General features: G+C 35.0%; 1 protein-coding gene and 1 long non-coding RNA gene across 12 annotated transcripts in view; one reads left to right on the top strand and one right to left on the bottom strand.

Annotated features, from left to right (window-relative positions):
* LOC105225669 (protein sneaky) overlaps nt 1-20572 on the top strand; it is a 392025-nt gene that overhangs the window by 213267 nt on the left and 158186 nt on the right. The window lies entirely within an intron of this gene.
* On the bottom strand, nt 3825-8390 carry LOC125776389 (uncharacterized). Its single transcript, XR_007421659.1, has 2 exons — nt 6123-8390; nt 3825-6048 (listed from the first exon to the last, which is right to left on the bottom strand). It is a non-coding gene; the product is annotated as an uncharacterized LOC125776389 (long non-coding RNA).

The raw sequence follows: 20572 nt of genomic DNA, 5'->3' as shown, positions 1-20572 counted from the left end.
TGATGTTAAGTGGTGAAACACGCTAATAATTTTCTGTGGTGAAACACGCTCATCCAAAACAGTAAATATCCCAAAATTGAAATATCCCTATATTTTTGACATCGTGAACCTTCTCTATAAATATACGTTCTCTGTTATGACTTTACTGGCGTAGTCGGCATTTATCGAACGCGAAATAAAAACGCGTGCGAGAATTTTATTGAGGAAATAGTTAAATTGAAACCAGAGAATGTATATTTACAGAGAAGGTTCACGATAACGAAAATTTAGGGATATTTCAATTTTGGGATATTTACTGTTTTGGATGAGCGTGTTTCACCACAGAAAATTATTAGCGTGTTTCACCACTTAACATCAGGGGCATGAAAATAGCAGAATTGAGCATTTTCAGTGTTAAATGAGAGCAATAATGATAATTCCAATGTTAAGGAATGTACGCTTACAGATTCCCTTTTTTACTATGCGCAAACGATGCTGCATATAATTTATATATGTACATACATGCATACATATGTATGTATGTATATTTTCTATATATTTTATATCAAAGCACACAAGCATGTTTATACGTACATACAAATTGAACTATTTCATGATGAATTCCTTAAAATCTTTGGAAATATATAATAAAGTCATACATGCATTATTACCTATGTATGTATGTAAATCTTTAATTAATGTACATAGGCTTGATAAGATACATATGTATATATGTATGTACATACATATTTATTTACAGGTCAGGTCTTTAAAAGTTTTGATAACATGTTAAAAGACCAAGCGGTCGCACATATTCACGTACATATGTATGTAATTATGTGTGTATGTAAACAAGAAGAAACATACGCATAATGTTTGTAAATTTGTCTACCCACAACTTTGTATGTAAATGTGTACAATTATTGCTTCATGCGAAATCTTCGTTTCACGGGCAACCAATGGCTGAAGCTTAAGTTTTTTCAAAGAGTCACGCCCGGAACACATTGAGCGGGGCAGACTGCAAGCGACATCTGTGAAATATTAAAATATACACGTTCATATGGACACAGCTATGTAGTTGGGCAGCTGTCTAAATAACTGTGTCCTTAAGAATGTGTGTATTTCAATATCAGATTCAGATGGCGCTTGCAATCTGTCGCGTTCTATGTGTTCAGCACATCAATCAGTCGAAGCACTGACGCGACGAGACGCGAAAGAAACTAACAAACGATCGCCGATTGTTACCGCTTCCCTTGCCGCTGTAACAGCTTTGCCCGCAAACTAGCGTAAATATGTATGCATATGTATGAGCTCTCATACATATCGACGCAGAGTTTTGCGAGTCACGGAAAAATATTTTAGACAAATATTATAAATCGACAACTCCTATGTTGCCACTTTTGTCACTTCTTTCTGTGAAGAAGCATCAGAAAGATGTTCAATTTATGATTTTTAGCTTTTGCCATCATCGCAAAAAGACGCTTGTTGGCAAAGGCCTGCTCGGGGAGATGTAATGGTGTCTACTTTTATGAATGAAGCGAGGTCGCTTGTGGCATATGCCCCTGCGTTTATGAATGAAATCGGTTTTGTTGTAAAATTTACTACATTTGGGCTTCGCCAATTCGGCTGTGATATTGACTTGTGACGTTGCTGATGCTATATTAGACGATTGTTGTTTTTGTAGAACAATATTTGTACTTTTTGCGGGTGACATATCTACATGTGAACGCATATAAGTATGTATGTTGTGTATGCATTATTTGTGAGGGAATGACATACGCACATATTTACATGTGTACGCATATAAGTATGTATGATGTTATTTGAAACAATTCTTGTTTTTGTAAAGCAATGTTTGTAGTTTTTGTGGGTGACATATTTACATGTGTACGCATATTTGTATGTTGGTGTGTATATACATTATTTGTTCGGCAATGTCGTACACATATGCATATGTAAGTATGTACATATCGAGCAGTGCGCGCACACTTTTTACTGATAAATGATAATATTAGGATTTCAATTTGAATTCTACCTACATAAGTATGTATGTATGTATGTAACTATGTGCTAATATCTAGATGCATATGAAAATTTAAATGATGAAATGTAATTTACATATAATATTGTTGTAATATATAGTATTAAGTGTTTTAGGGTATCTCATATACATATGTATATAGCATATGTATGAATATACAACCATATTCATATGTACATATTTATATGAGATTATATAATATTATCAAACATTATAAATATTTAATAAATAACTCTTATTCGCACATTAACTACAAATATAGTTTTGAAAATAGCATAATTTTATTAGAATATTATCAGTTTTGCATGCATTCAGAAAAATATGCAAAATGATAATCATATCAATTAATATGATTGCATGTAAACGTATATAATTATATCCAAAAGCATACACCGTCGAACTGTCATCGTAACCGGTTGCTTTTCGCTCTGTGCTTATTGAGTTTGTTAAAACGGTATAACGGTTTGTTCTGCGTTTATATTACGCTCGTGCTTTGTTTGTGAATTAATTTTTTATCGTTTTATATCTTTTCAATCACTTAATTTCTTAATTTGTTAAACTAAAATTCGCGTTTACTATGGCCCCTGGGGCCACCAAATTAGGGGATAATAGGTTTTCCCTATTATCTCCAATAATGAAAAAGAAAAGAAAAAAACCAAATCCGATCCCGTTAGACCAATTTCCAGAATTACCAGTCTCAAACACGGATGATCCAAAATTTTTGGTCATGTCATCGCTGGACGACAACAAGCCACTTAATTCGTTATCATGCTTCGCTACGTATAAAGGTATTCAAGCAATCAGTAAGGAAGTAAGTAAAGTTACTGAGCTACGTGATGGTAGCCTACTGCTCTTTGTAAATAACAACAAAACAGCTAGCAAATTTCTTTCTGCAAAAATTTTACCTGGCGGAGGTCATATCAATGTCAAGCTTCATAATACTTTGAATACGGTTAAAGGCACCATATACGCCCCATTCCTGAATAACTTATCAGAAGAAGATATTGTTGATGGTCTTAAGGAGCAGGGTGTTTCTGCTGTACATAAGTTTTCACGAATTGCTGACGCCTCCCGTAATCCTACGGGTGTAGTTTTATTAACTTTTGATAAATACAAACTTCCTGAAAGAATTGATGTTGCCTGGAGGAACCTCACTGTCCGTCCGTATTACCCTAATCCTATGCGTTGTAAGCAATGTCAATTAATTGGCCACACAGCAAAATACTGCCGTAATTCACCTTCTTGTGTCTCATGCAACCTCCCTTCCGATCATACCCCACCTACTGAATGTAAGAGAATAATGTGTGCAAATTGCTCGGGCGACCACCCGGCATCATCTAATACTTGCCCTAAATATCAACAATCCAAAGAAATATTAAAAATTAAAACTATTTATAAATGTAGTATGCGTGAAGCTGTTACCAAGTATAAAATTCAATTTTCTCATACAACTTCTAATGCAAACTCTTTTGCCTCTATAGCTAAAATTTCTAACAATACTAATCAAATCAATAATGAAACAACACCTAATAACAAATCCAACAATCCTACCAAAACTAATCTAACAACAACTACAGACATCAATTCATCTAAACAATCCCTTCCAACCCATCCTACCTCCTCTTCTGTCACTTCTCCTTCCCCTCTCTTTTCCCCTTTATCCATCTCTGACTCTCCTCTCAATATCTTTTCCTCCTGTCCTATCACACCCTCCCCCACCCTCTCCTGCTCGCAAGATCCTCTTGCATTACCCAATTTTCCTTCTTACAATGAAGACATTTAGTTTAAATAAAATATTCGTAGCTTAACTTTTTTCTTTTATAAGTTTACATATGATATGATTACACTTCTTCAATGGAACATTAACGGTTATGTTAATAATTATATTAACTTAGAGTTACTTATGGGATCGTACAATCCATCTATTATCCTGTTGAATGAAACTCACCTATCTTATAATGCCTCAGCTTTTACCCCTAGGGCTTATGTGGGATATTTTATTAATCTCCCACATAACACCACCAACAAGCAGGGAGTTGCCATCCTAGTTAAAAGAAATCTACCTCACGTATTACTTCCCATACCCCTTTCAATTTTTTCTTCTGTAGCTATTGAGATCCTCGCCCCCTATAAAATTTCAATCATCTGTGCTTATTCCCCTCCTGATCAATCATTTTCTACTACTGAATTTTTAAATCTTATTCCTTCCGGTTCAAATCCTTTTATCTTGTGTGGTGACTTCAATGCTTGGAGTCCCCTTTGGGGCTCTGCTTCGGCTAACTCCAAGGGACGTAGCATTGAGGATGCCTTACTAAGATCCAACTGCATTGTTTTAAATGATGGTTCCCCCACCCATTTTTCCACTCACTCTACCTTCACTAATATTGATCTTTCCATATGTTCTGCCTCCCTCTCATCAAATATATGCCTCCCTCTCATCAATAAGCCCAGGATTCGGTTTAAAACTGATTCGGCTGATTGGAATAGGTTTGAAGAAGCCTGTTTATCGCATTCACGTTATTTCCCCTTTTCTTCCAATATAAATCAAGAGGCTTCTAGAATCCAAAAAATTATACGTTCTGCTTCTAACTATTCTTTTCCCCTTTCTTCTTCTAAACCAGTCAAGCTTGCTCCTCTTTGGTGGAATAATGAGCTTTCTGCACTAAGAAATCTGAAACAGATCGCATGGCATCAATTTAAACGTTTACGTTCTAGTGCAAACTTAATAGCTTACAAAAAATCCAATGCATTTTTTCGCCATAAAGCTAAGGCTGCTAAGGTTCATTGTTTCCAAGAATTTACGAATAATATCACTTCTTCTTCGGATTCTAGAAAAATCTGGACTGATATGAAAAGACTTGCTGGTTTATCACCTTCTTCTCCTATCACTTATTTAAATACTCCTCGGGGCACTCTACTATATCCCAAAGATATAGCCTTAGAGTTTGCCACCCACTTTTCCAATATTTCTTTGGACTCCAATTTCTCTTCTGATTTTTCCTCTAGTAAACTTTCTTCTCTTTGCTCTCCTTACCTTCCTCCTTCCACCTTATCTCAATCAGCTGAATATTTAGATGCCGATATATCTGAACTTGATTTTAATTTAGCCCTCTCGTCAGTCAAGGGCAAAACTCCTGGCATTGATAAAATCTCTTACCTTATCATCAAGCACCTTCCTCCTTTCCTTATATCCCGTCTAGTCAAACTTTACAATAGTATTTTTCTCAGTGGCAACTACCCTGTCCTCTGGAAGACTAGCGCGATTATTCCTATTTTAAAACCTGGTAAACCTCCTGGTGTGGTCAGCAGTTATCGTCCCATTTCCCTTCTTCCTTGCCTTGGTAAATTGATTGAAAAGATTATTGCTACTAGACTCGCCTGGTATGCTCAATCTAATAATCTCATTTCGCACAACCAAGTTGCGTTCAAGAGGGGGCAGGGTACGTTGGATGCTCTCCTGCACCTTGATCACTTTATCTCTGATACTCTCTCCCACAAAAATCATGTTTCTATTCTTTCTTTAGATTTCCTAAAAGCATTTGACAGGATTGGGATTCATGTAGTGTTAAGACAGCTTAGTAGGTGGAGAGTGGGTTCTCGTATTTTTAACTTTGTCAAATCTTTCCTATCCAACCGTAAATTAAGTGTTATCATATCCAATGTTTCATCCTCTGTTCTACCATTAGATAATGGTACCCCACAAGGGTCACCGCTCTCGGTGATCCTATTTACTATTGCATTTGATGAAATCAGTACCATTCTATCAGATTTTGTTAATTTAATTTTATTCTATGATTTAATTTTATTCTCAAAAACTTCAAATTTGACTTCAGTAACAATTACTTTCTCTGAAATTTTATTGCGTCTTTCTCGTTGGTCCTCTACTTCAGGCACATCAATATCTTTTCCTAAATCGAAACTTTTTCATATTTGTAAAAAACATCAATGTACTATCCCAACGCTCACATTTGATAATACAAACATTTTGTGTACAGATAGTATTAAGTTCCTTGGTATTGTATTAGACTCTAAGTATACATTAAAGAAACATTGTCAGTATATAAGAAAAAGACTTTTTGTTAATTTAAATATTATTAAATACCTCTCATGTAAGCGCTCACTCATCGGCTCGGCTTTACTGGTCAACGTCACTAAAGCCCTCATCTCATCTGTAATTAATTATGGCTTGGAAATTTATGGACATCATTCTAAGAATCATCTAAAGATGCTTGCTGCGCCCTATCATTCTTCAGTTCGTTGTTCTCTTCGAGTGTTTCCAACATCGCCAATTAAAAACATACTGACGGAAGCTGGCCTACCTTCTCTAAAAGATGCAGTGGAAGATAGCTTAAATAAGCTTTATTCAAAACTCATACTCAGCACGAACTTTACTATAAAAAAGGACTTTCAATCATCACTTTGCAGAAAGAGGTCTCCTAAAATACCGTCTTCTATTTTTAAAAGTGCTTTGTTTGCTAAAACCAATGAGTTGCCGCTTAAAATATTGCTGCCTTGCAGTAAATATATTCCACCGTGGAAAGTAAATGAATCTTCTTTCATTAGTGATCTTACTTTTCTTCGCAAATCCATCACTCCAACCACTGTGTATAAATCTCGATTTTTGGAATTATCTGCGCACTTCAAATCTTTTGATTGGCAGTTTATATATACTGATGGCTCCAAATCGTCGCATACATCTTTTGCTGTAGTTGATGATAACCAACAAAGAATATCGTATGGTTTATTATTTCCATTTTGTTCAATTTTTACCGCTGAAGCTACGGGTATTCTCAAAGCTGTCCAGTATGCCCAACAAAACCTTGGTAAATTCATCATCTGTACAGATAGTCTATCGTGTTTTCAAGCTTTAAAAAACCGCAGTAACTACAATGACGTCATTATTGGCATTAGATCGCTGTTGTTTTCGTTAGCACATAGACTAAAAATAATGTGGATACCCGGTCACTCTGGAATCATTGGAAATACTTTTGCGGACTCGGTGGCTAAGGAGGTGTGCATCACTCCAACAACTACATCTGCCTTGTTTGTTAAGAGTGATATAAAACGGCTTATTATTCAACAAAGATCCACTAAATTGGCGCTTGATTGGATGAATTACAGACACCACTACTCTAGAATAAATTCAAATCGTATCAAACCATCCTTTCCGTCATCGCTTTCATCTAATTATATCATTCCATATATCAGACTTCGCATTGGCCACTCCATTATCACACACGCTCACATACTAAATGGCACTCAGATCAACCAATGCCCATTTTGTGATTCAGATTTAAATCTATTGCATCTTCTGCAACATTGTCCAGCACTTCAAACTCATAGAATGTCAAACTTCAACAATACTGATCCAATAATTTTATTGATGGATCCCTCAAGCAACAACATTTCGAAAATCTACAACTTTTTGAAAGACAGCGACCTTCTTCGACGCATATAACATAACCAGTCGGCCGATAGCCCATGATGCTAGTGCTGCGTATTTTCTTAAGTTTGTATAATAATTGTATTATTATGCAAGCTTTTATAAAATAAAATAAAATAAAATAAAAAAAAATAAAAAAATATATCCAAAAGACTAACATACGTCTGTAATAAGAATGTATATTTCTGAGCATAATTTTCATTGAATGCTCAGCTCTGTTCACGCGCCACTGTTAAAGTTTCTCCTTCTTAGCTAGCTGTGGTGAAACACGCTCATCGCATTTTGTTAGCTTTTGACAGTTTACACGCCTGTCCGTTGTTGGACCTTCTCTGTAAATATACGTTCTCTGTTGAAACAGTGGCAAAAATTAAAATAACAGTTACCGAATCTGTACAGTTCAAACAAATAGACGCGCATCGCATTCCTATAGTAAAAACAAGTATTGAAAGTAAATAGAACAAGAAACAAATAGATGATACAAAAATTTAAAGTTGACAGAACTAAAAAAAAGTGGAAATAAAAAAATACACAGAAAAATAGTTTTTTATTTGAATGACTGTTCAAAACACACAAAAGTGGAAATTAAAACCACCTACGAAAAACTGTGTTCATTGATTTGACTGTACAAAATAAAAATACAAAAATTATAAGTGAAAATAAAAAAATAACAAAAAAAAAATGAAAATTAAAAAACAATATGTATACTAAACGAAGTGTTAATTTGAAATCAAAATTAATATAAAACCGCTATGCCTGTACACAAAAGAAAGATAACAAGTGAAGAGAACATTTACAAAAACATAGTATAAACTAACAACTGTAAAACTGTACTAACTATTTAAATTTAAATATGCATAATTGGAATTTGTAACTGAAACAAATAAAAAAAAATTCCCTTCCACAAGTAACAACGAGAAATATCAAACCTTGAAGAAGAAAAAGTCAGCAGACAACGGCAACAACAAACCACAAAGCCAGGGAAAGACAGGGATGCACTCACGGAAAATGATTAGTATAATTATACCTGAACAGGGTATATTAAGTTTGTCACGAAGTTTGTAACACCCAGAAGGAATCGTCGGAGACCCTATAAAGTATATAGTGATCAGTGTGTTGAGCTGAGTCGATTTAGCCATGTCCGTCTGTCCGTCTGTCTGTATATATACGAACGATTTTCTCGTCAAGAAGCTCATTTGTCGGAACTGCCGATATCGGCCCACTATAACATATAGCTGCCATACAAACTGAACGATCGGAATCAAGTTCTTGTATGGAAAACTTTTGCATTTGACAATGTATCTCCACAAAAGTTGGTACAGATTATTTTCTAGGGCAACATTGTAATCTCCGAAGAAATTGTTCAGATCGGCTTACTATAGCATATAGCTGCCATACAAACTGAACGATCGGAAAAAGTTCTTGCATGGAAAACTTTTGCATTTGACAAGATTTATTCAGAAAATTTGGTATAGATTATTTTCTAAGGCAGCAATGTAATATCCGAAGAAATTGTTCAGATCGGCTTACTATAGCATATAGCTGCCATACAAACTGAACGATCGGAAAACAGTTCTTGTATGGAAAACTTTTGCATTTGACAAGATATATTCACGAAATTTGGTATGGAGTATTTTCTAAGGCAATAATGTAATCTCCGAAGAAATTGTTCAGATCGGTTAACTATAGCATATAGCTGCCATACAAACTGAACGATCGGAAAAAGTTCTTGTATGGAAAACTTTTGCATTTGACAAGATTTATTCAGAAAATTTGGTATAGATTATTTTCTAAGGCAGCAATGTGACGCATGATTATCAAGCAGAATTAGAATTGGGTTTTCAACTGAACAGTTCGTAAAGTTTTTAATGTGTTTCAGCACATTTGCAAAGAGTTCGGAAATCATCCATCCTAATTTTGTATTCAATATCAACGAACCGGGCATGCATCCACTTCCGAATCTTTCACTGAAACGTACACGAGGAAATATATAAGCCGGAGGCAAACGATTTCCGCAAGCGTTAACTATGCCAACGATTGTAAACAGAACGTTGTCCTTTTGCAGCACAAATCTAGAGAAGAAATATGTTATTTAAACTCATTAACGTGTATTTCCAACAAGGCTAAAAAGGCCTATCTTACCTTAATAGGCTCCATCACGGTAGTTAAACCAGTTTCGTCCAAATTATAGATATCTTTTGGCTGAAATGAGTACTTTTCAAACAACGTAGTAAGGTTTTTGAAAAAACTTTCCACTGCTGATTTAGTAAAACCGCGTAATCTTGCCAAACTGATCTTTTCAGGTTTACGAAGAGATATAGAATCATTTCTTTTAAGAAATCCGTAAAGCCAATCGTCTACAGCTTCTTTGGATTTTTCCCAGGCAGTTGGAATAACCAAATTTTTAGCTTAAGCGTAATCATATGCAAACTCTTTTAAAGTTAAAAGCACATTTCTTGACGTAATCACAAATATCGGAACGAAGTTCCTTACGGCAGGCTTGGAGAAGATAGGGATTTTGCTGCGGGACCTAACTGAAAAAAAGTGATACCGTAAGAATAAAACCGTAAGATCGCTAGTTATAGCCTACCTTTAGGCTTTGCAAAATAATTAGGCATGAAAATCATAATTGTGTATGCAAATTAGTTTTGGGTGAGAATTGTGCTTGCACTAAGTACGTTTATGGGGAGTTGAATTGTTGCATATTTTTTGGCGCACCAGGCTAAAAGGTTGGTTAATGGTTTGAGTTTTTATTATAATGCTCAAAATGTAGTATTTAACTTTTTTTAGCGAAAAATTATTGGAACGAAGTTCCTTAGGGCAGACTTGGATGAGATAGGGATTTTGTTGCGGGAGAATTGCACACTTTTAGGCGGGCTCTAACTAAGTGTTTGCTGCCTTGCACATTTGTTCACCGTTGAAAAAGTTTACGTTGCGCTTTTGTGAATAAGCTTTAGAGCTTTGAATGTGTCATTGTGTTGCCATATTCTTTCATTTCGTTTTCCTTAAAAAGTTTAATTAATTGAAAAAGATACATATTGGATTGAAGTTCCTTACGGCAGGCTTATAGGAGATAGGGATTTTGCTGCGGGACCTAACTGAAAAATAGTGATAGTGAAACCGTAAGAAAAAGACCGTAAGCTCTTCGAGCTCAAAAAGCTATTTATAAGTATCTTTGTTTGAGACCCAGGATCATAGGCCCCTGTCACAAAGGCTCCAGAAAGCGTTTTCTTTCCGGTATAGAAAAAAATTAATGAAATGATGACGCTTCCCTTTTTATCTCATCTTTATCGACTTCCAAGAGGCGTTCAATACACTTCATAATCTGAAATGTATTCGATAACAGAGTGGTCCCCTTAAAATTAATTGATTTAATAAGACGGTCTACTCTGATGTGGGTTAACGTACTTTGTAAGAAAAAGAGCTCGATAATGGTAGAGAGTCTTCTTTATAGGAAAAAATCACCGAACAGTTATAAATGTGGTAGTTTCAGATTGTTGGGAGGATTAAAATCATTTGTATGGGCACGTCCCAATCTTTTGAGACCTCACATCATCAGCTGGTACTTTTTATACTCTTGCAACCAGTTACTACAGAGTATTATATTGGGTTGTCAAAAAAGTCTTGCGGTATTTTCGCTAGCAAGAATAATAGAATATAAGATTACGACACTGCTACTACCGTTAGTTTTTTTCGGTTAAGCTCGTGACAATTCTTACAAAAACAAATACATTGTGCAACAATTTCGTGACGTCACACTTTTGCGTTGAGAAGAACAAGCATAGAAATGCATACAAATTGTAAACAGAAAAGTAAACACTTTTGGAAATTCCCAAAATAATATTAATTCATTCGTCTTAGCAGGAAAAATTTCAGTGGAATGTTTAGAATAATTTTGCGAGAAAAGATACAGTGGCTAAAAGTTATAATGGAACAGTATGATTAAAATACTTTTATCTTAAATACAAAAAATTTAAATTGAAAAACGACAATAATTTCTTTTGTTTTTAAAATTCTGTTTAATGTTCATACATATCAACCCAAAAAACTTTAAAATATTTCATATTTACCACGAAAAATATAACTATAATAACAGATACACAGAATTCAGGCTCAAAGTAACAATGAAACACTTATAAATAAGTACAAATAAATAAGGTAAAAAATTAAATATTGATTTTTTAATATTTAGTGGGCAGTCCTTTTTGTTGTAAAACAGCTTTCAAGCGATTTGGCATAGATTCCACCAATTTACGGCAGAAGGAAGGTGGTATATTGTCCCACTCCTCTTTCAAGGCTGCTATCAACTCTGGTCTCTTCGTAATGTGGCGACTATTTAATTTCTGTTCCAAATAATGCCACACATGCTCGATTACATTCAAATCGGGGGATTGCGGCGGAATTTCAAGCACGTGAGGGCAATTGTACAGCAGCCAGCTTCGCACGACGTAGGCCTTGTGCTTTGGATCATTATCCTGATAAAATATAAAATCTTTTTTTATGTCCAATTTTCGAGCACTATGCTTCGCACTCGCTTTCAAAATGTTCAAATAAGCCATCTTATCCATATTCCCTTCTATTATATGCATTATTCCTGGTCCATTAGCAGATATCGCGTCCCATACCATTACCGACCCCATGCCATGCTTCACAGTTGGCCGTAGGTTAATTTGTTTGAGCTCTGTGTTAGGCTTTCTCCAAACATATGACTGCCTCTGTGACCGAAATATGTTGAATTTACTCTCGTCCGTGTATAAAACATTTTTCCAGAAGGAAAAATCTTTGCGAATATGCTGTTTGGCAAAGCTGATTCGTTTCTGCTTGTTGATCTTGCTTACAAAAGGTTTTTTCCTCGCAACTCTTCCATTATAATTGTGTTTCCGCAGCACATTCCGCACAGTTTCTGGATCCGAACTTTTCCCTAAATACTTCTCCGCTAAGGAAGCTAATTTTGGAGCACTTGTATGCGGATCTTTCTTAATTTGTGCTAAAAGCCAACGCTCATCGGCCTCAGAAAAAATTTTGAGTTTACTCGGCTTTGGTCTATTGCTGAAGTTACCATTATTTTTGTACCTTTTTATTATATTAAATACTGTTGTTGGAGCTCAATTCACAATTTCGCTTATATCACGGATAGATTTCCCCGATTTTGATAACCGAATGACAGTTTCCCGTTATTCAACTGTGGTCTGTTTACCCTGTGGAGCCATCTTACTTATAGCACTTACAGCCGGTTTCACGAAACTGATTTAAGTGAAAATTAATTTATTTCAGTTTCACCATTTGACTTAATTTGTATTTAAATGGTCACCCTTTGCCATTTAAATATTAATTAAATACTGTCATATGCAACTATGTTAACGTTTTCCAATCAGCTGATTTGCAAGTAGCAGAAGATAAATACTTATATTTAAAAAATGGAATCTGACGACGAAAGTGATATGGAGTGCGAGGTTTTAATAAATATATTTATAAATCGTCGCTCTCGTATAATGAGGGAAAGAAAAAATGCACTAGGCTTAGCAAAGTAGAAATGTCACTTGATGAAAAATGCTTGCTTCGAGCTACACTCTCCATTTTTATTAATCAGTACAATTTATTTGTTTACATAAATCAGCTGTTATTCTTACTAACATCCCTGCTTTGTCATTTTTGGGTTGCTAATTATGAATAATGGTGAAACGCTGCAAACTTAAGTGCAAAGTTAAATAAAAATCAAAATTAAAATTAAATGAAACTTAATTTTCAATTAGAAAATTTCGTGAAACCGGCTGTTAAACACAGAACTAGTTTAACTTGAATACCGAATTTTTGGGATCCCCCTTACTTGTTCTGTTCTAACTAATAAGAAATTGAAGTTAGTTGCGATTTCTGCAATGCATAAGTAGAGTTGCCATATAGTGTTCCATTATTACTTTGCGGTTAAAATATATGTTTTTACGAAAATGTAGTAAATTAAAATATAACAAATGTGAAATTTACAATCTTTTTTATTAATTACTTAAGCATATAATATATACATTTTAAAATAAAATACAAAATACTTTTACTAAATCTTTACGACCAATTATACTGATCGAAACTTCTGACTTTTTACTGTTCCATTATTACTTTGGCCACTGTATATGTAAGTAGTTTTAGGCACATCCACAATAAATAGAGTAGCATATGTGGAAATTGTTCAAATGAAGAAAACCAGTGAAAGTGTACTGTTGTATTTATTTAAATTTCTAAGCATAAATATATTAATTTTTTCAAATGAAATGTGCAGTGGCTTGTTGTAATAATTATTATGCAATTAAAGGATCGAAAACGAGTTTTGTCAATTTTTCGGCCGATTTAAAAGTTGCCAAAAAATGGGTGTTATTTTGCAAAAGAAATGATATATTTAATACTAAATCCTCTTTAATTAATTAATTTCACAATTCTTTTATCATAATTTCATACATCTGATACATCTGAACTTATAATATATGTATATATTTATATACAACACATGAAACGTCTTCTCCATTTGAATCACAACTTAATAGACAATTTTATTATCAATAAGCCGATATATTTCTTTAGAAATGATTCAAATCTTTTTACTCAACAATATTCAATCGCTTCACTAAAACTTTTCATTAAAATTGAAAGAATTAATAATATTTTGCGAATTTACAAAAGTGTTTACTTTTCTGTTTACAATTTGCAAGCCATTTGACAGTTTTTCACTCTTGTTCTTCTCAACACGCAACTATGACGTTTCGTAATGGCGGTCGTCGTAATCTTGTATTCTATCATTCTTGTTCGCTAGTTGGCGCTGAAAGCGCGTAGTTCTAGTTTTGTTCGTCGCATCGGGTCATGCTATACCTTTTTGGAAAGCTCATTTCACGCGAATTAAGAATGCTATTTAGGCAATTCTAAAATATATATTTTACCACGATATTACTCCTGGGTTTCTCTTTATTTAATATAAAAGTATTATAAAATACATCTAACTATATTTAAGATTTATATTAAACTGAATTGAAGAACACACAGTGCGTCCGATACACTGTATTTATAGCTTTATACTGATGTAGCGTGGCGTGCTGTGATTCGTTGTTAGGTGTCATGATATTTGCTGTAGATTTTTATGGCATGATGTTATCTCCCTTTGTTTGAATGTTCACGTTGTATGTGCGTGATATGCTGTTGCTAGGTGATATTGTTACATATATATATTATGTATATAGGTGAAGGTATTAACTCCCCCCTCCTTTAATAAAAAGATCTCCTGATCTTTTCCTTCATACTGCGGTGATGGCATCTTTCTTTATTAGATGTTCCATTCCTTGTGATTTCAGGATTTGTTCATATTTCTTCTGCTGTGCTTCCTTAGTACAATGATTATGCAGAGAGTAAATATGGCTATGCAAGTATTCCTTATCGGGTGTTCCTCGAATGGAATAATGAATTTGTGCAGGGGTCGAATCGTTACATCCGTGCACGGATCGGCAAACATACGAAAGAAAATTACGTGATACGTCAATCGTATGCGGTGATTGGCATTATGACATACGATAGCAAACGGATCGTAATGTATTCTCAATTCACAATAGTTTTTAAATTCCACATTGCTTTGGATCGTATTTTTAGGTCACAATAGATGTGGAACTGTCAAACTGTTGCGAAATTTTCAATAAACTAACAAAAAAGCTAATTAAATATCAAAATGAATTCATGTTTGTTTTTTTATTTGAGCTCTAGTGAAAGTAATGGGCATACAAAAATAGTACGGAGGTAGCTAGGAGTTCGTAGCAATAGCGTAGGTATAAAAAAAATTATGCATCCTCATTAATAAAATTTTCTTTGTAGATGTATCGTTGAACAAAGCATTGAAATCTTAAAAATACGGTGGAGTATTTGAAGATTTGACAAGAGAGGAAGGTATTACCTCACAAAAGTGGAAGATTTGATAACATTTGTGAGGCATTACATACATCTGCATAAAATTTACAATTAGTTACGACCCTCAAAAATTGCGATTCTTATCACACACAAGAAATGGACAACGGGGTAGCGAACCGCTTCACCGCAATCGACCAAATAAATAATTTTAATTCAAAAATGTATATATCCTTATTTTTGCAAATAATTTTATTTTTATTGGCAACTAAAATACAAAAATTTGATCACATAAATAATTTTTTATTAATTTTTAATGAGATATTCCATTCATTGGTTTCTTGTTTATGTTCCTTATTCCTAAAAATTATAAAAAACTTGAAATTTAAAAAAATTTTGCTCACACTTCCATAAATTTGTATATTACGATTGGTAATTTGCGTTCGAACGACCATTCGAACGAACGGATACGTTTATATACTCGTTCACGTGTGTCATCATTGCCAGATTACGATAGAAGCGTTACGATCACGTATATAAGCGTTACGATCACGTATGTCATAATACGAAATACAGACTTTTACGTGACGAGTGATACGTTCACGTATGTAACGCTCCGACCCCAGTTTTTCTATGTTATTAAATTTATATTTTGATTCTGAACTATGTCTAAAATTTCTATATTTTGATTTCCTTGAGATAAAATGTATTTTTTAATCTCCTCATATTGATTGTGGAACGTTATGTCATTAATTTTTATATTTTCTTTAAACCGTATCAAATAATTTCCATTTAATGTTTCATTATTTACTTGGTTAAGTCCGTTTACTAATATATTACCTGAACTTAATCCTAAAATATCTTCATTCTTTTCTTCTATCGTGTTGCATTGTGCTTTATTATTTAATAACATTGGAAGGGTGCACATATCTGGTTGTGTTTCTTTACAAATTAATTTTGACATGATGTTTTTACATTTGTCTATTCGTGTGATTTGTTGGTTACATTTCGCTATTTGTTTGTCCATTTGAATTTTTCCATGTCTGTATGAAATTGGTGTTATGTCATATGTTTGACATTTTTTATTGATTACAGGATATTTGTATACTATTATAAATGTATCCCCTATTCTACAAATATGAATATCTGCGTATTCCATTATATTTATTACCGGAACTTCGTTGTTTTCCAATTTCATAACTTGTTCTATGCCTTTCATATTCAGAGATGCTGAATAGAAATTTTTGTTTTTTGCGAAGTTAATCGTTAAAGTTAGGTCTTGTAACTCTTTATAGATCTCCTGAAGCATTGTTTTATAGCTAAAGGTTTCTAAAAGTTTTTCAAAGTGCGTATTTATTAGTCGTTGTTTATTATTTTTTCTATTATGTCGTTGATTTGAGTTTTAATCTCTACCGCATCATCATGGTCTGGTACCCCTGTTACCAGAAAATTAATACTTCTTTTCTGTCTCCTAATTAATAATTTTTTAATACTTCTATTATATTTATTAGTGTGAGATCTGCATGTTGGGTTTTCGCTGAAGTTGCCGATTAGTGTAATTCCTCGTAGTGTTGAAGTATTTTTGTTAGGTTTACCATATGGTATAGATAATCTGATTGAGTATAAACATATGAAGGGTATGTCTCTGTTAAAACGAACTTCCTATCCTTGATTTTCGTTGTCTCATATTGGATTGTTTTGTTGATTAGGGTTAGTATTATTAACGTTAGGTAATACATTTCGAATGTTATCTTTGTACACTGATTTGTTTTTCGAGGTTAAAACGGTATTTTATCTGTTTTCTTTCACAATATGTTTTATGTAACGTTTTGTATATTTTTCACGTCTACTACTTTTTTCGTATATTATTTGCCCTGGAGCGTAATCCATTTGAGCTCTTTTTTTATTATGATAATTTAAAATGAACTCCTGTCTTTGTTTAATATTTTCAATCACTTCTTTTTCCACTAAATTTTGGTTAAAAAATAAATCCACTGGTTTCCTTTGAGTGACCGAATGAATTGTTCTATTGTATTCGCGTATTGCAGAATATATTTCTTCCTGCGTTGTGACTGCTCTATCTTTTAGCGCGTTTGATGTCGAATGACCGTTTGCTGTGCGCGTATGTCGTATTTGTAGTCTGTTGAGCAGTGCTGTCGTGCCCACGCCGACGAATCCGCTTTCATTGTCTGTCATTAATTCCGTGCAGTTCGGAAATATTTGTGTTATTACTTCTTCTATAATTTCGTAAAACTGTACTTTGCTGTGTAGTTTTCTAAAATATGCATATTTTGTTAGTCTGTCTATACACGAGAGATAATTCGTGCTGTTTATATAAAATATATCCATCTGTATGGATGTACCTGGTTTTTCTGCTGTCGAACTTTTGCCTAAGAGTTGTTTGATGGGATTTCTTTCGTATTTGTTTTCTGTACAGTTCTCACAGTTTTTTACTACTAATTCCGAGTCTTTCTTTAACGTTGGCCAATAGCATGTTTCCAATATCTCTTTATAATTATTTAGGGCGTTCCTATGCGCTCTTTTATGCGTAAACTCTAGTATGTTTTCTCTATATATTTGTTCAGTTATGTCTTTTAGTTTTGTTTGCGTGAATACTTTAAAATATGTCGCGAATACTGATGCTATACTTTCTTTTATTAGGTGGCAGTTCTCTAACGTTGAGTGAAAAGCTGTCACTATTTTTGGTTTCATAATTTGTTTCAATGTTTCTATCAGGTATTCGTTAGTCTTGTATCTAATCTCATAACGTTCGTGGCGTGGAAAAATTGTAGCGGTTTTTGTATTCTCGTTTGCTGAGATGAGTTCGATTTGTGTGCGGAAGAAATTAAATGGTTTTGTTACCATTTTTATATTACGTAAAGCAGATGATTCCGCTGAATGTATTGAAGTGTCGGAGAGTGTATATACTTGTCGGGATAATGCGTCTGCAACTACATTTTGATGTCCTGGTTTGTATTGTTACGAATTTACTCTTGCTAGTTTACTTTGTTAGGTTCGTATCTCTGGATTGACAAATAAAATCAACACTGTTTAATTTAATTCAACAACTCTTTATTTCACAACTCGTCTACACTATAGCAGTTTACTCTTAGCACTGATTGATTACGTTGGCGCTGCCACGGTTTATATAGCCACGCACTTCTCGCTGATGCCGACGTGTCCTTCTAGAATATTACGTCTGGAAATTACCAGAACATAATGCTATACGGCGCCAGACTCAGCAATTTGTTTAACTAGACAAGCAGACAGTGCGGCGCCAGATGTCTATTGTTTCGACAAGCAGACAGCCGTGGCGCCAGATGTCTACAACAAGACAAATGCTATTCCATATACCTACAGCTGTTGTTCATAATCAGGGATGCATATTGTAATACAAATACAACTTAATACTAATTTTGTAACACTGCCCTCCACTAAAGCCTAATCGTCCCGATTAGGCACAAATCCTCTTGAACCAAATGGAGCGAGCCTCTCCAAATGTACTACTTTCATTTTACATCGTGCTTTTCCATTTCTTTGTATGCGGTATACCACGTCATTAAGTCGTTTCATCACCATATAGGGTCCTTCCCAGGCTGTCTGCAGTTTCGGGGACAAGCCTTTCTTTCGAAGTGGATTGTACAACAGGACCAGATCACCTTCTTCAAAACCTTTTGAATTTGCCGCTTGATCGAACCGGTCCTTCATATTATTGCTCATCAGATGCGTATGCTGTCTTACCATTAGATGCAATTCATTCATTTCTTCCTTTAAGGCAGAACAATAATCTCCATCATTTCTTACAGCTGTAGGATTCGTTCCAAACTTAAGATCAGCAGGGAGTCGCAGATCAGATCCGAAAATAATCTTTGCTGGCGCGTAACCAGTTGTCTCGTGCTTCGCTGAACGATACGCCAGCAGGAACATCTGGATGCACTTGTCCCAATTCCGTTGATCTTTATCAACGATTTTCCGCAGATGTTCTTCGAGCGTTCGGTTGAATCTCTCTACCATCCCATCTGATTGTGGGTGTAACGCTGTTGTCCGTGTCTTGTGGATGCCCAATAATGTACAGACTTCTTGGAAAATGGAAGATTCGAAATTCCTGCCTTGATCTGAGTGTAATTCGACGGGCACTCCGAACCTTGTTATCCAATTTTCTACAAACGCTTCGGCTACTGTCTTCGCTTCTTGGTTTGGTAAGGCATACACTTCTGCCCATTTACTAAAATAGTCCATGACAACCAGTAGATATTTGTTTCCGGTCGTACTGGTTGGGAACGGACCTGCAACATCCATTGCGACTCGTTCAAATGGTGATCCCACGTTGTACTGTTGTAGCCTACCGCGACTTTTGGCTTTAGGACCTTTAGCTGCCATGCACTCTACGCAATTACTTATCCATTCTGCTATGGAATCTCGACAACCGATCCAGTAGAACCGTTGTTTAATCTTCTCTATAGTTTTTGTAATCCCAAGGTGCCCTCCACTAGGTCCATTGTGATATTCTTTCAATACTTTCGGGATCATGGACTTCGGTACTATGATCAGCAGACGAGACTGTTTGCCATCTTCGCTTTCCCAGGTACGATGAAGGTATCCATTAACGAGGTTTATGCTGTTCCATTGGGCCCAATATGCTTTTGCAGTTGGACTCTCGCTACTTATTTGTTCCTTTGGTGGTCGTACCCCATTTTCTTTGGCTATTATCAGCTTTGCAAGATCAGGGTCCTCCAGCTGATTGATTCTGATGCGGTGAGGAGTCCAATCATCTTCAGGATCTATATTCAGTAATCGCACGTCGATTATACCTTCTTTTCCTTCTGATTTGGAGCAATTTTTAAATTCCAGTGGACAAGGGCGACGTGATAATGCATCCGCATTTTTGTGGTGAATCCTCTTTCGGTGTTCTGTTGGTTGTTTCCATTCTGATGGGTTTACTTTTATCTTGCAATTTCGGGCAAAGTGACCCGCTTTTCTACAGTTGAAACATCTGTCTGTTGTATTTACTCGCCGTCAGCAATTGTCTTCAGAGTCTTCAATATTTCTTCCATCAGCGCCGGTTGTTCCATTTCAACTCTTTGTACTTTGTGTGCTGGTTTACTTAGTAGCGAAGCTGTTTCCTGTGTGAGGGCGTGCGAAACCGTTTCAGCAAACGTTCTATTTGGCAATGCATACGTGGCGCGTTTGGTGTCCACATCACGAATTCCATTTATGAAACATTGAATTTTTACCCTCTC

This window comes from Bactrocera dorsalis, chromosome 2 (genome assembly GCF_023373825.1).
Source record: "Bactrocera dorsalis isolate Fly_Bdor chromosome 2, ASM2337382v1, whole genome shotgun sequence".
Lineage (NCBI taxonomy): Eukaryota > Metazoa > Arthropoda > Insecta > Diptera > Tephritidae > Bactrocera > Bactrocera dorsalis.
The sequence above is the reverse complement of the archived record's forward strand: the minus strand, read 5'-3'. Positions and strand labels throughout refer to the sequence as shown.